The sequence below is a fragment of the Dromiciops gliroides genome, chromosome 4 (genome assembly GCF_019393635.1).
Source record: "Dromiciops gliroides isolate mDroGli1 chromosome 4, mDroGli1.pri, whole genome shotgun sequence".
Lineage (NCBI taxonomy): Eukaryota > Metazoa > Chordata > Mammalia > Microbiotheria > Microbiotheriidae > Dromiciops > Dromiciops gliroides.
This window is the reverse complement of record NC_057864.1, coordinates 32,519,225-32,532,102: the sequence shown is the minus strand read 5'-3', so window position 1 is coordinate 32,532,102 and position 12,878 is coordinate 32,519,225. Positions and strand designations below refer to the sequence as shown.

The 12,878-nt window shown below is 38.9% G+C and overlaps 1 protein-coding gene and 1 non-coding gene across 4 annotated transcripts in view; both read right to left on the bottom strand.

The window, feature by feature from the left end:
* TESK2 (testis associated actin remodelling kinase 2) overlaps positions 1 to 12,878 on the bottom strand; it is a 161,083-nt gene that overhangs the window by 31,319 nt on the left and 116,886 nt on the right. The window lies entirely within an intron of this gene.
* On the bottom strand, positions 3,835 to 3,970 carry LOC122727086. Its single transcript, XR_006353043.1, has one exon. It is a non-coding gene; the product is annotated as a small nucleolar RNA SNORA16B/SNORA16A family (small nucleolar RNA).

Sequence of the window (12,878 nt, the reverse complement as noted above, 5' to 3'; positions counted from 1 at the left end):
AAAAAAAAAACCCTGGAACATGGGTACTATTATTTTTCTTTATTTTATAGAGGAAGAAATAGGGCATGTAGAAATGAAATTACTTGCTTATGCTCACAATATATATGAGGCCAAATTTGAACTCAGCTCTTGCTAACTCCAGACTCAGCACTCTACCCACTGCTAGAGCAGATTGCAGAATACTAGATGCAAATTCTGACTCTGACACTTGTAGCTATGTGGTTCTGAGCAAGTCATTTCATGTTTCTATATTCCTGTTTCCTTACTTGTAAAATGGGGACAACAACAGATAGTACGTCTACTAGAGGAACTGTTTTAAGAGGCCAGGCCCATTGAGACGACATCTATAGAATGCTTCACAGACTTGAAGAGGCTAATAAAATCTCAATTTTGTCTATCATCCAGTGCCTCATCCCAGCCTGGAAATGATCTCCAAGATCTTGACCATACAACCAAAACATATATTCTGACAGGTTGGGGAGGTTTCCAGTCTGACCTTAAGAACAGACTGAACGGACTATTTTCCAAGGAGGGATCCATCTACCTAAGTATAAAGAGGCAATTATCAATAGTCTAGCCATTTGCTGATTAATTTTTTAGCCATAACCACCCATTAATAAACAAGAAAATATTATCCTCGGGGAGAAGCTAGGTGGCACAGTGGATAAAGCACTAGCCCTCGATTCAGGAGGACCTATGTTCAAATTCAGCCTCAGACACTTAATACTTACCAGCTGTGTGACCCTGGGCAAGTCACTTAGTCCTCATTGCCTCGCCCAAAAAAACAAAGAAAATATTACCCTTGATTCTATATGGCACCCTTCTACTGCAAAGTAGTGGGAAAGAGGTAGAGATGTATATGTCTATTGAGACTGTCTATAAACTTTGACCGGATCTTTAGGATTCCGAAGGTGAGACTGATGCCCAATAACCAATGTATAGACATATTGCTAAAGGAGCTAAATCATATCAGTCTTGATATTTTTATTATAAATCACACCAGAAGAAAGAAGGAAGCTGCAGCTAAAAAAGAATGGCCTGCAAGTTCTCCTTGGAGAGGCAAAGAAATGAGTTGGTGGAATGGGTTTATGTTATGCTCAGTGGCAACAATACACATGATTCAATGGGATTATCATGTATTGCATTACTAATGGTAAGTATTTGCAAAAAAAGAAAAAAAAGTTCCTCTGAAAAAACAAAGCAGCTCATGCACTGTGGTGGGTTGTCTAGAACAAAGAGGCAAAGAAGTTTTAGGAAGAACTTGATAAAAGAGCCTCCCAACTGAATTCACCCACTCTATTATTTGAGGACTTTTATGCAAATGGGAACAGAGAAGGGTGGTTAGAAATAGAAAGTGTAGCTCAAGAAGGAAGAATGAAAGGCTAAAGACTTAGAAGATTATTCAGAAGTGCATATTTATGGTTACAACCATGTATCTATTTGTGTTTCCTTCAACAATAGAATCAATAGACACTAGACATGGTGAGCACCAAATAATATCAAAAAAGACAAAACAGATTATATTCTGTCAGGAAAAAACATTATTGATATGAAAGCTATCTCTGAATAAGCTGTCTGTGTACAGTTAGACCATTGACTTGTCTGAGCTAAGATCAGAATGAGTAAAAAGCAAGAAGAAAGAACAATCATGAGAGAAATAGGACACAACTGAAGCAACTCAATTATTTATATGAATAATTCACCATCAAAAATAAGAAGTGGACAAGAGAGATGATAATATAGATACTGATTAGGACAATTTTATATAGAAATATAACAAACATTAATTTTTTTAACTTTCAATTGCTTTCATAATCAACAAGCGCCACCCTCCCCCCATGTAAAAGAAAAACAGAAAAACAAATCCCTGTAACAAATATTCAGTCAGGGAAAAACATTTCCCACATTGTCCAAGTCCAAAAATGTATCTTCTTCTGAATGTTGAATCCCTCACCTGTCAAGAGGTAGGTAACATGCCTCATTGTCAGTACTCTGGAATCAGGGCTAATCATTACACTGAGTAGAGCTCTTAAGTCCATCAATGTTGTTTGGCTTCATAATGTGGTAATATAAGCTGGTCACTTGATCCTGCTCAGCTCACTCCGCATCAGTTCATACAAGTCTTTCAGGTTTTTATGATCTCATCCCTTCCATCATTTCTTATACCACAAGAATAGTCCATTACATAAATATATCCCAATTTGTCCAGTCACTTTCCAATTGACGGCACTCCCTCAGTGCCCAGTTCTTTGCCACAAAAAGAGCAATTATAAATATTTTTGTACATGTTGGTGCTTTTCCTTTTTTGATTGCTTTGGGGGATAGGTCTAATAGACATCTAGCTGGGTCACAGGGTATGCATAATTTAGTCACTCTTTGGACTAGCACCAAATGGTGTTCCAGAATGGCTACGGTTCCATCAATATGCCCGTTTTCTTGCAACACATTCAATGTTTGTCATTTTCCCTTTTTGTTAACTTCACCAATCTGATGGTAGTGCTATAGAATTTCAAGGTTGCTTTAATTTGTATATTTAATTATTAGTTATTTGGAGCATTTTTTCATATGGCTTTTGATAGCTTGGCTGTTTTCTTCTGAGAACTACTTGTACATGTGCTTGTTTCCTTCCTTCCTCTGATCATTTATCAACTGGAGAATGGCTCTCTCTTTCTTTTTTTCCCCTCCTTTTTTTTTTTTTTGGTGAGGCAATTGGGGTTAAGTGACTTGCTCAGGGTCACACAGCTAGTAAGTGTCAAGGGTCTGAGGCCAGATTTGAACTCAGGTACTCCTGACTCCAGGGCTGGTGCCACCTAGCTGTCCCTCTTTTTTTTATTTTTTGCTAACCAATATAAATTAGTTGCCACACCAAGAGACCAAAAGTGGTTAGAAAACACTGCAGTCAGCAAACATCTGCCTTACGTGCCAAATTGGGAAAATTAGCTGCCAAACACATCAGCTTTGCATATAAACTCATTTGTGAAAAATTACCAAGTAGGATAATGGATAATTATGAGAAATATCGGCTCATAAATCAGAGAAGCAATAGAGTGTAAAACTAGTTTAAATGAAACATGGCAAGGCATCCCAAATGGCATTTTAAAATGAAAGGGGGAACTGATGGAAAATGAAAAAGACATAAAATTTTTTTTTATAACAAATTATTAACTCTATTAACGCTGGTGGAATTACCATACTATAAGCATCAGGGAAATGCTTATAAGAGAAATAGAAATGGCATCAAAGAGAAAAAAAGATGAGAAAAGCAGTCAAATTAACCCAAGTCTATATAGAGGCCATCTGTGCAAGAGTTTATACAACTAGGAAGTCCTCTAAATTTTTAATCATTTCAGTTGTGTCTGACTTTGGGGGGGAGTTTTCTTGGCAAAGATACTGGAATGGTAAGAAAAATGATTATTATAAACCAAGAAGTGGGGGCAGCTAGGTGGCGCAGTGGATAAAGCACGGGCCTTGGATTCAGGAGGACCTGAGTTCAAATCCAGCCTCAGACACTTGACACTTACTAGCTGTGTGACCCTGGGCAAGTCACTTAATCCTCATTGCCTTGCAAAAAAACAAAAACAGAAACAAAAAAAAACAACACCCCCCCCCCCCCAATGAACTGGGAAGATCCAGAGTTCTCTCTTTTTCCATAGTCCTAATTTTAAAGTCCAGGCTCTAGAAGGACATCACTGATAATGAGATTGAATTATCTCTTCTCAATCTTGGTCATACCCCACCCAACCTTACTAGGAATTTAATCTAAAATGGGGAAGCAGTTTGATTGCCCTTTGTGTTCTATTCTGGTTTGGGTGGAGATAAATTCTTTTTTTTTTCTTCTGTCTTTTCCTATAATGTTGCCATTCTATTAGTGTTAAATAGAACAGTGACTGTCAGGGAAACTGTCACTCTGGGCTCCTTTTTGACAGCAACAGCTACAGGAAGAACTGCTGCAGCTTAGATAAGGGCCCAAGAGATAAATTCTTTGATTAGATTGCCCATAGCTGGGGGTGGTCTGGGTAAATAGACAGTCTTTTCGATGATGTCACTCTCTTGCCCCCTCATGGAACTGAGTCCATCTTTCAATGTAATATTCATTCTCTCATTAATTGTTAACCAATCAGAATTAACTGCCACCCTCTGGAATACCCACTTTTCCACAGGCATATAAGCCATGAGCCCACAGCCATGATTCGTCTTTGGCATTCAAGAGTGCCACTGACCTCTCTTATTAATGACATGCTAGCCTTGTAAGTAAAATGATTTAATTACCCAGAAACTGTGTCTCTCAAAGTTTTAAAATGTCACAGTGGTTTGCTACTTCCTCCTCTAGGTTATTTGACAGATGAGGAACTGAGGCAAACAGGATTAAGTTACTTGCCTAGGGTCACACAGCTAGTCAGTGTCTGAGGCCAGATTTGAACATAGGAAGATGAGTTTTCCTTACTTCAGGCCCAGCACTCTATCCACTGCACTACCTAGAAGCCCCCACAATTAACACAGAAGAAGCTAAAGGAGGGGAAGATTTTAAAGGAATAGAAAGACCTTGGCCCTTACTAATACATTGATAACTACTGAGTAAACACTAAATGCTGAAGGACAACCTACTTTCTCATCTCTACAAAATCTTATTTAGAGTCATCTATACATGAATGAAAAGCAAACCAGATGAAGGTATTTGTAAGGAACAAGCAGACTTTCACAAGTAATATTCAAAAATGGACCACATCTTTACCATTTCACAACCCCAAAGACATTCACGATTCTTCAAACACTAATGCTGTCACCGTGCACAACATTCTCCTGGTTCTGCTCACTTTATGATACATCAGTTCATACAAATCTTTCCAGATCTTTCTGAAATCATCCTGTTTGCTGTTTCTTATAGCCCAATAATATTCCATCACCATCATATAGCACAGTTTGTTTAGCCATTCTCCAATCGATGGGTATTCCTTTGATTTCCAATTATTAGCCACCACAAAAAGAGCTGCTGTAAATATTTTTGTACAAATAGGTCTTTCTATAAAGTTCTTAGTACAATGATTGGCATATAGGAGGTGCTTTTTTCTTTAAATTTTTTTTAAATTTCCAATTACATATAAAAACTATTTTTAACATTCATTTCTGGGGAGGAGACAATAGAGGTTAAGTGACTTGCCCAGGGTCACACAGCTAGTAAGTATCTGAGGTCAGATTTGAACTCTGGTCCTCCTGACTCCAGAGCCAGTACTCTATCTACACTGTGCCACCTAGCTGCCCCTAACTTTCATTTCTTATTATTTTTTTAAATACTGAGCTGCAATTCTCTCCTTCCCTACTTTTCCTTCTCCCTCATTGAGAAAACAAGCAATTTTATATAGGTTATACATGTGCAGTGACGTAAAACACATTATCATATTAATCATGTTGTGAAAGAAAGAAAGCAAGCAAGCTTTGATGCACAGTCAGACGCCATCACTTATTTCTCAATGGATAGCATTTTTCTTTTTCTTTTTTTCCCCTCTTTCTTTCTTTCCTTATTTGTTTATTTAGCCAGTTACCATGATCTTAGTTTCTTTGATGTTAAGCTTTAAGCCAGTTTTTTTACACTCTCCTCACGAAAAGGCTTCTTAATTCCTTTTCACTTTCTGCCATCAGAGTGGTATTATTTGCATATCTGAGATTGTTGATATTTCTCAGAAATCTTAATTCTGGCTTTTGCCTTGTCCAGCATTTAGCATGACATACTCAGTATATAAGTTAAATAAATAAAATAACAATATACAGCTTTGTCTGACTCCTTTTCCAATCTTAGATCAATCAAGTATTCCATGTTCGGTTCTAACTGTTGCTTCCTGACCTGCATATAGGTTCCTCAGAAGACAAGTAAGATGATATGTTATTCCCATCTCTTTGAGGACTTGCTACTTTTTGTTGTGTTCCACACAGTCAAAGGTTTTAGTGTAGTCAACGAAACAGAAGTAGATGTTTTTTTCTGGAACTTCCTTGCTTTCTCCATAACCTAGTAAATGTTGGCAATTTGGTTTTTAGTGCTTCTGCCTCTTGGAAAACCAGCCTGCTCTTCTGGGAATTCTCAGTTTACATATTGCTGAAGCCTAGATTGAAGAATTGTAAGCACATAACCTTGCTGCCATGTGAAGTGAATGCATTTTTTTTTTTTTGGGTAATTTGAACATTCCTTGGTATTGCCCTTCTTTTGAAATGGGTAGCATTTTCCAACATAAATCCTTCAGGATTTTCTTGCATTATTTATCAATAGGAAAAGCTGAGTTATTCATAGTTGATCATACAATATTGCTGTTACTATGTACAATGTTCTCCTGGTTCTACTCACTTCACTTTGCATTGGCAGTTCATGTAAGTTTTTCCATATTTTTCTGAAACCATCCTGTTTATCATTTCTTATATCACAATAGTATTCCACCACAACTTGTTCAGCCATTCTCCAAATGCATCCCCTTAATTTCCAATTCTTTGCCACTACGAAAAGATTTACTATAAATATTTTTGCACATATAGGTCCTTTTCCTCTATTTTTTATCTCTTTGGGATACAGACATAGTAGTAATTTTGCTGGATCAAAGGGTATGCAGTTTGCCCTTTGGGCATAGCTCCAAATTGCTCTCCAGACCTGTTCACAACTCTACCAACAGTGTATTAGTGTCTCAATTTTCCTGTATTCACTCCAACATTTGTCATTTTCCTTTTCTGTCATGCCAGCCAATCTGATAGGTGTGATGTATACGGTACCTCTGAGTTGTTTTAATTTGCATTTTACTAATCAATAGTAATTTAGAGTATTTTTTCATATGACTATAAGTAGCTTTGGTTTCTTCATCTGAAAACTGCCTGTTCATATCCTTTGACCATTTATTAATTTGGTAATGACTTGTAGTCTTCTAAATTTGATTCAATTCTCTATATATTTGAGAAATGAGGCCTTTATCAGAGAAACATGCTATAAATTTTTTTCCATGCTTATGATCTCCCTCCCTCCCCTCCCTCTCTCTCTCTCTCTCTCTCTCTCTCTCTCTCACACACACACACACCCTTCAAAAGTGTTAGTTTCTGACCACCATCTTCCCCATTGTCTTCTACTATTCTTGCCCCCTTCCTGTATCTCTTTTCCTTTCTACTTTCCTGGAAAGTAACCTAGATTTCTATATTCAACTGAGTATGCATGTTATTCCCTCTTTGAGCCAATTCCTATAGAGTAAGGTTCAAGTGATGACTGCTAACCCCCCCATCTTCCCTCCACTATAAAAGCTTTTTAATGCCCTTTTGTGAGATAATTTACCCTATTTGACCTCTCACTTCCCCCTTCTCCTAGTACATCCCTCTTTCTCACTCCTTAATTTTATCTCATAATAGTCATCCCTTTTTCTTACCCCTAATTCTATTTTTTTAAAACACATCCATGCCCTCTGTCTACGCCTAACTGTTCTAAAAATGATAAAAATTCTCAGGAGTTATAAGTATCATCTTCCCATGTAGGAATGTAAATAGTTTAACTTTACGGGAACACTGATTTCTCCTTTCACCTTTTTATGCTTTTCTTGAATCTTGTTCTTGAAAGTCAAATTTTCTATTCAGCTCTGGTCTTTTCATCAAGAACGCTTGAAAGTCCTCTATTTCATTTAATATCAATTTTTCCCTATATTCAGTTTTGCTAGGTAGGTGATTTTTGGTTGTAATCCTAGTTCTTTTGCCCTCTGAAATATCATACTCCAAGCCTTCCAATCTTTTAATGTAGAAGCTGCTGAATCTTGTGTTATCCTGACCAGCTCCACAATATTTAAAATGTTTCTTTCTAGCTGCTTGTAGTATTTTCTCCTTAACCTGAAAGCTCTGGATTTTGGCTATAATATTTCTTGGAGTTTTCATTTTGGAATCTTTTTCTTTTCTTTTTCTTTTTGGTTGGGCAATGAGGGTTAAATGACTTGCCCAAGATCACACAGGTAGTAAGTGTTAAGTGTCTGAGGCTGGATTTGAACTCAGATCCTCCTGACTCCAGGGCCAGTACTCTATCCACTACGCCACCTAGCTGCCCCCTGGAATCTTTTTCAGGAGGTGAATGAGGGCTTCTTTCAATTTCTATTTGACCCTCTGGTTCTAGGAAATCAGGGAAGTTTTCCTTGATAATTTCTTAAGCTATAATGTCTAGGTTCTTTTTTTGATGATGGCTTTCAGGAATTACCACTCTTTGATCTATTTTCTACATCAGTTGCTTTTCCAATGAGATTTTTCACATTTTCCTCTATTTTTTCATTCTTTTGAATTTGTTTTATTGTTTCTTGATGTCTCATGGAGTCATTAGCTTCCATTTGCCAATTCTAATTTTTAAGAAATTATTTTTTTCAGGGAGCTTTTGTAGCTCTTTTTCCACATGGCCAATTCTACTTAAGTTCTTTTATTTAGTGAATTTTTGTAAATCTTTTCCCATGTGACCAATTCTGCTTTTTAAGGAATTCTTCTCTTCAGTGGTTTTTGTGCCTCTTTTACCATTTGACTTATTGTGTTTTTTAAGGTATTCTTTTCTTTTGTGTTTTTTGTGCCACTGGACTTCAATGACTCTGGATCAGAGAGTGAGGCTGACAACTTTGCACAGCTCTGCCTCACTTAAATCCAATTCCCTCACAAGACATCATCCTCATGATAGCATTGGTCCTCTCTGAGATCAAAGGACCAACAACAATTTTTCTATTCTTCCTTTACCAAGCTGTTGACTATTTCTTCATGATTTTCTTGCAGCCCTCTCATTGTTTTCCCAATTTTTCCTCTACCACTCTTATTTGATTTTTTTTTTAGTGAGGCAATTGGAGTTAAGTGACTTGCCCAGGGTCACACAGCTAGTAAGTGTTAAGTGCCTAAGGCCAGATTTGAACTCAGGTATTCCTGACTCCAGAGCCGGTGCTCTATCCACTGTGCCACCTAGCTGCCCCTATTTGATTTCTTTAGGGTCAGGCTTTGTGTTCATCTGGCAGTAGGGTTGGGGGGAGGGGGGATATCTGGGCTGAGATTTTATCCTCTTAGGTGCTTCTGCTGCTTTCTTGGAATATTGAGTGTTGTATTATTCCAAGATCTCAGGGAGCTGGGGAACTATAAGCTTTCAGAGTTCCTGAAGTGGTATGATCCAGAGCAAAGTCTGATCATTGCCCTCCTGTCTTACCTCTCCAAGTTTCTGACCTGGGTTTAAATCTAGGCAACATGCCTGTAGGCTTGCCCCTGGTAAGAGTTCTAGTAGACTGCTGCTGGACTTAGCCATTATCAGACAGCTGAAAAGCTCTATAGGTTCAAAGTGACAAAATTACAGATTCCTCTTTGGTCTCCAATTCTTGTGCTGGTTATTCTGCTGTAGGCATCAGATTGGGTTGAAGGCTAGAATTGAGATCCTGCCTCACTTCTAGGGTCAGAACCATAGAGTTATTATTTGCTTCTGAATTTGCTCTCCACTTAGTACACATCCTAGGACCTACAACTATTCCTCAACCTAGAATGTCACTCATGCATAAATTTTTTTCCTATATTGTCTAGGATCCCAGACCAAGAATTCATTAGTGAACAACAGAAACGTCAGGTGGCACGTGTTCAAGCATCCTACAAAATATCAGGGTCTCCTTGTATGAATTTAGGACCTCTTCTTGTATTGGTGCACAGTATTGGTCCTCCACTGTCAACAGATCTCTCTGTCCATCTCCATATGCCAACTTGAGCTGGGAATATGACTCATTGTAAGTAATGAAGGAGAAAGTCCTGAAGTCAAAGGCAAAGATTTCCTGGACTAGATGCAGTGGGTGGGGGAGAGTGCTGCCACAGCAGTAGGGGGTGGCCTGGATCAGGGTTAGGGAATCCTAAGGAGCTAGAAGCTCCACACCAAACTCATTGTTCAGGTGAGGTTTGGATTTGATGGATTGAAGGGTAAGTCCTAATATTCTATGTTTTCTAAATGATTTTGAATAACTGTTGAAGACTTTGTCTTTAGTGGGACGAATAGCTCTCAGTTTAGTATCCTTTATCAACCTTGGCTGTCCCTTAACCTCCCTGTTCTTAGTACCACCTCAATAAGGAACACAGAGAAAATTAACTATGCCGGGACATAGGTTGTAATTATAAAAGACCTGATGCTTTTGTAGTGCTTTCAATTTTGCAAGATGTTTTACATACAGCACCTTACTGGAGCCTCACAAGTGTAATCTGAATCTAGGCCTTCCTGCTGCTTCTGCAGGGTGTCGTGCTGCTTCTGGGTATATGAAAAGTGACTATTTCCATAAGCCACGACTTCCTCCTCTTGCGTTTCAGCTACAGTTAGCTAAACAACCTGTATCCTGTCAAGGCCAGTGCACTTATAAAGTGCACTAACCACTTCCTTCTAACCCTAGTTACATTCATTTGTTCATGAAAAAGCTTTTCAATTTCATGTAATTAAATTTATCTATATTATTTTCTTTATCCATTCTTTGGTTAAGAATTCATTCCCTGGGGCAGCTAGATGGCGCAGTGGATAGAGCACTGGCCCTGGATTCAGGAGTACCTGAGTTCAAATCCGGCCTCAGACACTTAACGCATACTAGCTGTGTGACCCTGGGCAAATCACTTAACCCCAATTGCCTCACTTTAAAAAATAATAATAGGGGCAGCTAGATGGCGCAGTGGTTAAAGTACCGGCCCTGGATTCAGGAGTACCTGAGTTCAAATCCAGCCTCAGACACTTGACACGTACTAGCTGTGTGACCCTGGGCAAGTCACTTAACCCCCTATTGCCTGCAAAAAAAAAAAAAAAAAGATTTAAAAAATAATAATAAATAATTCATCCCCTGCCCCTAGTTATGAAAGGCATATAACCAGCTTTTTTTTCTTTTTTCTCTTTTTGCTGAGGCAATTGGGGTTAAGTGACTTGCCCAGGGTCACACAGCTAGTAAGTGTCAAGTGTCCGAGGCCAGATTTGAACTCAGGTCCTCCTGAATCCAGGGATGGTGCTCTATCCACTGCAGCACCTAGCTGCCCCTGATCAGCTTTTTTTCAAAAAATGTTTCCCCAAGTAATGTAATTTATTTTAAGTATTTCCAGAAAAGTTTAAGACCATTGCACAAAAACACTCCTCGACATCAGCCTTCAATGCTTTTCTTTTCCTGGGTCAAACTGAAGCTGTCTCTTTTCCTAACACTCTGGTTAGCCCAAGGCCTATGGTCACCTCAAAGGATGGTTCCATTCTTTTCCTTCTGAACAGTCTTTCTCCTCCAGCATGCTTTTATCAGTGGAAGGCTGTTACTCAACACATTGACTGTTCTCAAGAAATTGCTTCCTTTTTTGGAGGGGGGGGGCAATGAGGGTTAAGTGGCTTGCCCAGGGTCACACAGCTAGTAAGTGTCAAGTGTTTGGGGCTGGATTTGAATTCAGGTCCTCCTGAAGTCAGGGCTAGTGCTTTATCTACTGCGCCACCACGTTGCCCCAAAGAAATCACTTTTCTTTCTTTCTTTTTTTTTTCCCCCTGGTCAATGGGGGTTAAGTCACTTGCCCAGGGTCACACAGCTAGTAAGTCAAGTGTCTGAGGCCGGATTTGAACTCAGGTACTCCTGAATCCAGGGCCGGTGCTTTATCCACTGCGCCACCTAGCCGCCCCCGAAATCACTTTTCAATAAACTTGTAACAGATAAAAAATTTGCCATATTTTAAATTTATAAATAAAAAATAAGTTTCACAAGGTAAAATTGAGCACAATAGTTTGTTTCTTTTAAAAATAATAATGTACTTATGAGAGCAGCTAGGTGGCGCAGTGGATAAAGCACCAGCCCCGGATTCAGGAGGACCTGGGTTCAAATCAGGACTCAGATACTTGACACTTACTAGCTGTGTGACCCTGGGTAAGTCATTTAACCCTCACTGTCCCCCCCCCAAAAATGTACTTATACCTTAGTTTTTTACACTGATTATCTTGTCACATAAATTTCTTTAATGCACATGAGATATGCAGAAGGTAAATTGGCACATTATATTTGTTCCCTTTCCTTTTTTTGTTGTTGTAAACTTGCAAGACATACATTATTTACACTCTGAGAATTTCTGTATATTTAGCATATTTACTTAAAGCTCACCATCCACCCCACCCTGCCAATTGAGGATAATGATGATGGTGGGTAAGATTCCAGCCCTTGGGACAGGCCTCCATAGGTTGTTGTGCCATATGTAAGGGACCTTATCTGATTCCACTATAGAATGAATCAGGATCTGGGAAACAGATGATTCTGGTGAGAAGCCATAATAAAGTGAGTCCTGAGGCAGAGGCAAAGGAGGGGGGTGACTTCCCAGATGGAAAATAGATTCATGATTTCAATTTCAATATTTCCAACTCAAATCCTACAGGTCAAGGAGGAGTAATTCACCTTCCCAAGCTTTTCCTCCCTATCTTGTACATGTAAACAAAACCATCACCACCATCCTCAAGGTTGGGTTTTCCCTTTTTAATCACCTTTTCATTCTCATGTCTTGGTGTGTCTGTCTAGTAGGTACAAACAGATGAAGAACTTGGAAAATTCATTGCCCAGAATCCCCAGTGACATGGTCTGGTCATTTCTCTGATCCAAGATCATGGTAATGACCTGAAGTTAATCTAAGTCATTGGCTCTTCCTGGTTCTGCCTCAGTTTCTCAAATGTTATCATGACCCACCATCAAAGGACCATTTAAGACGCTGGGGGAACTCACTGTCCCCTCCCCTGCTTTCATCTTCTGTGTCAGGCATCTAGAAGGGCCCTAAAGAAACATCAGTAGTTCTGACATTCCCTTTTCACCCAGCAGGAAAAACGAAAGTAACTCTCATCTATGCAGACACTCCTGAAAAAACAACTCTAAAGGATGCTGCAGGGGGGTCCAGCCTAAAGA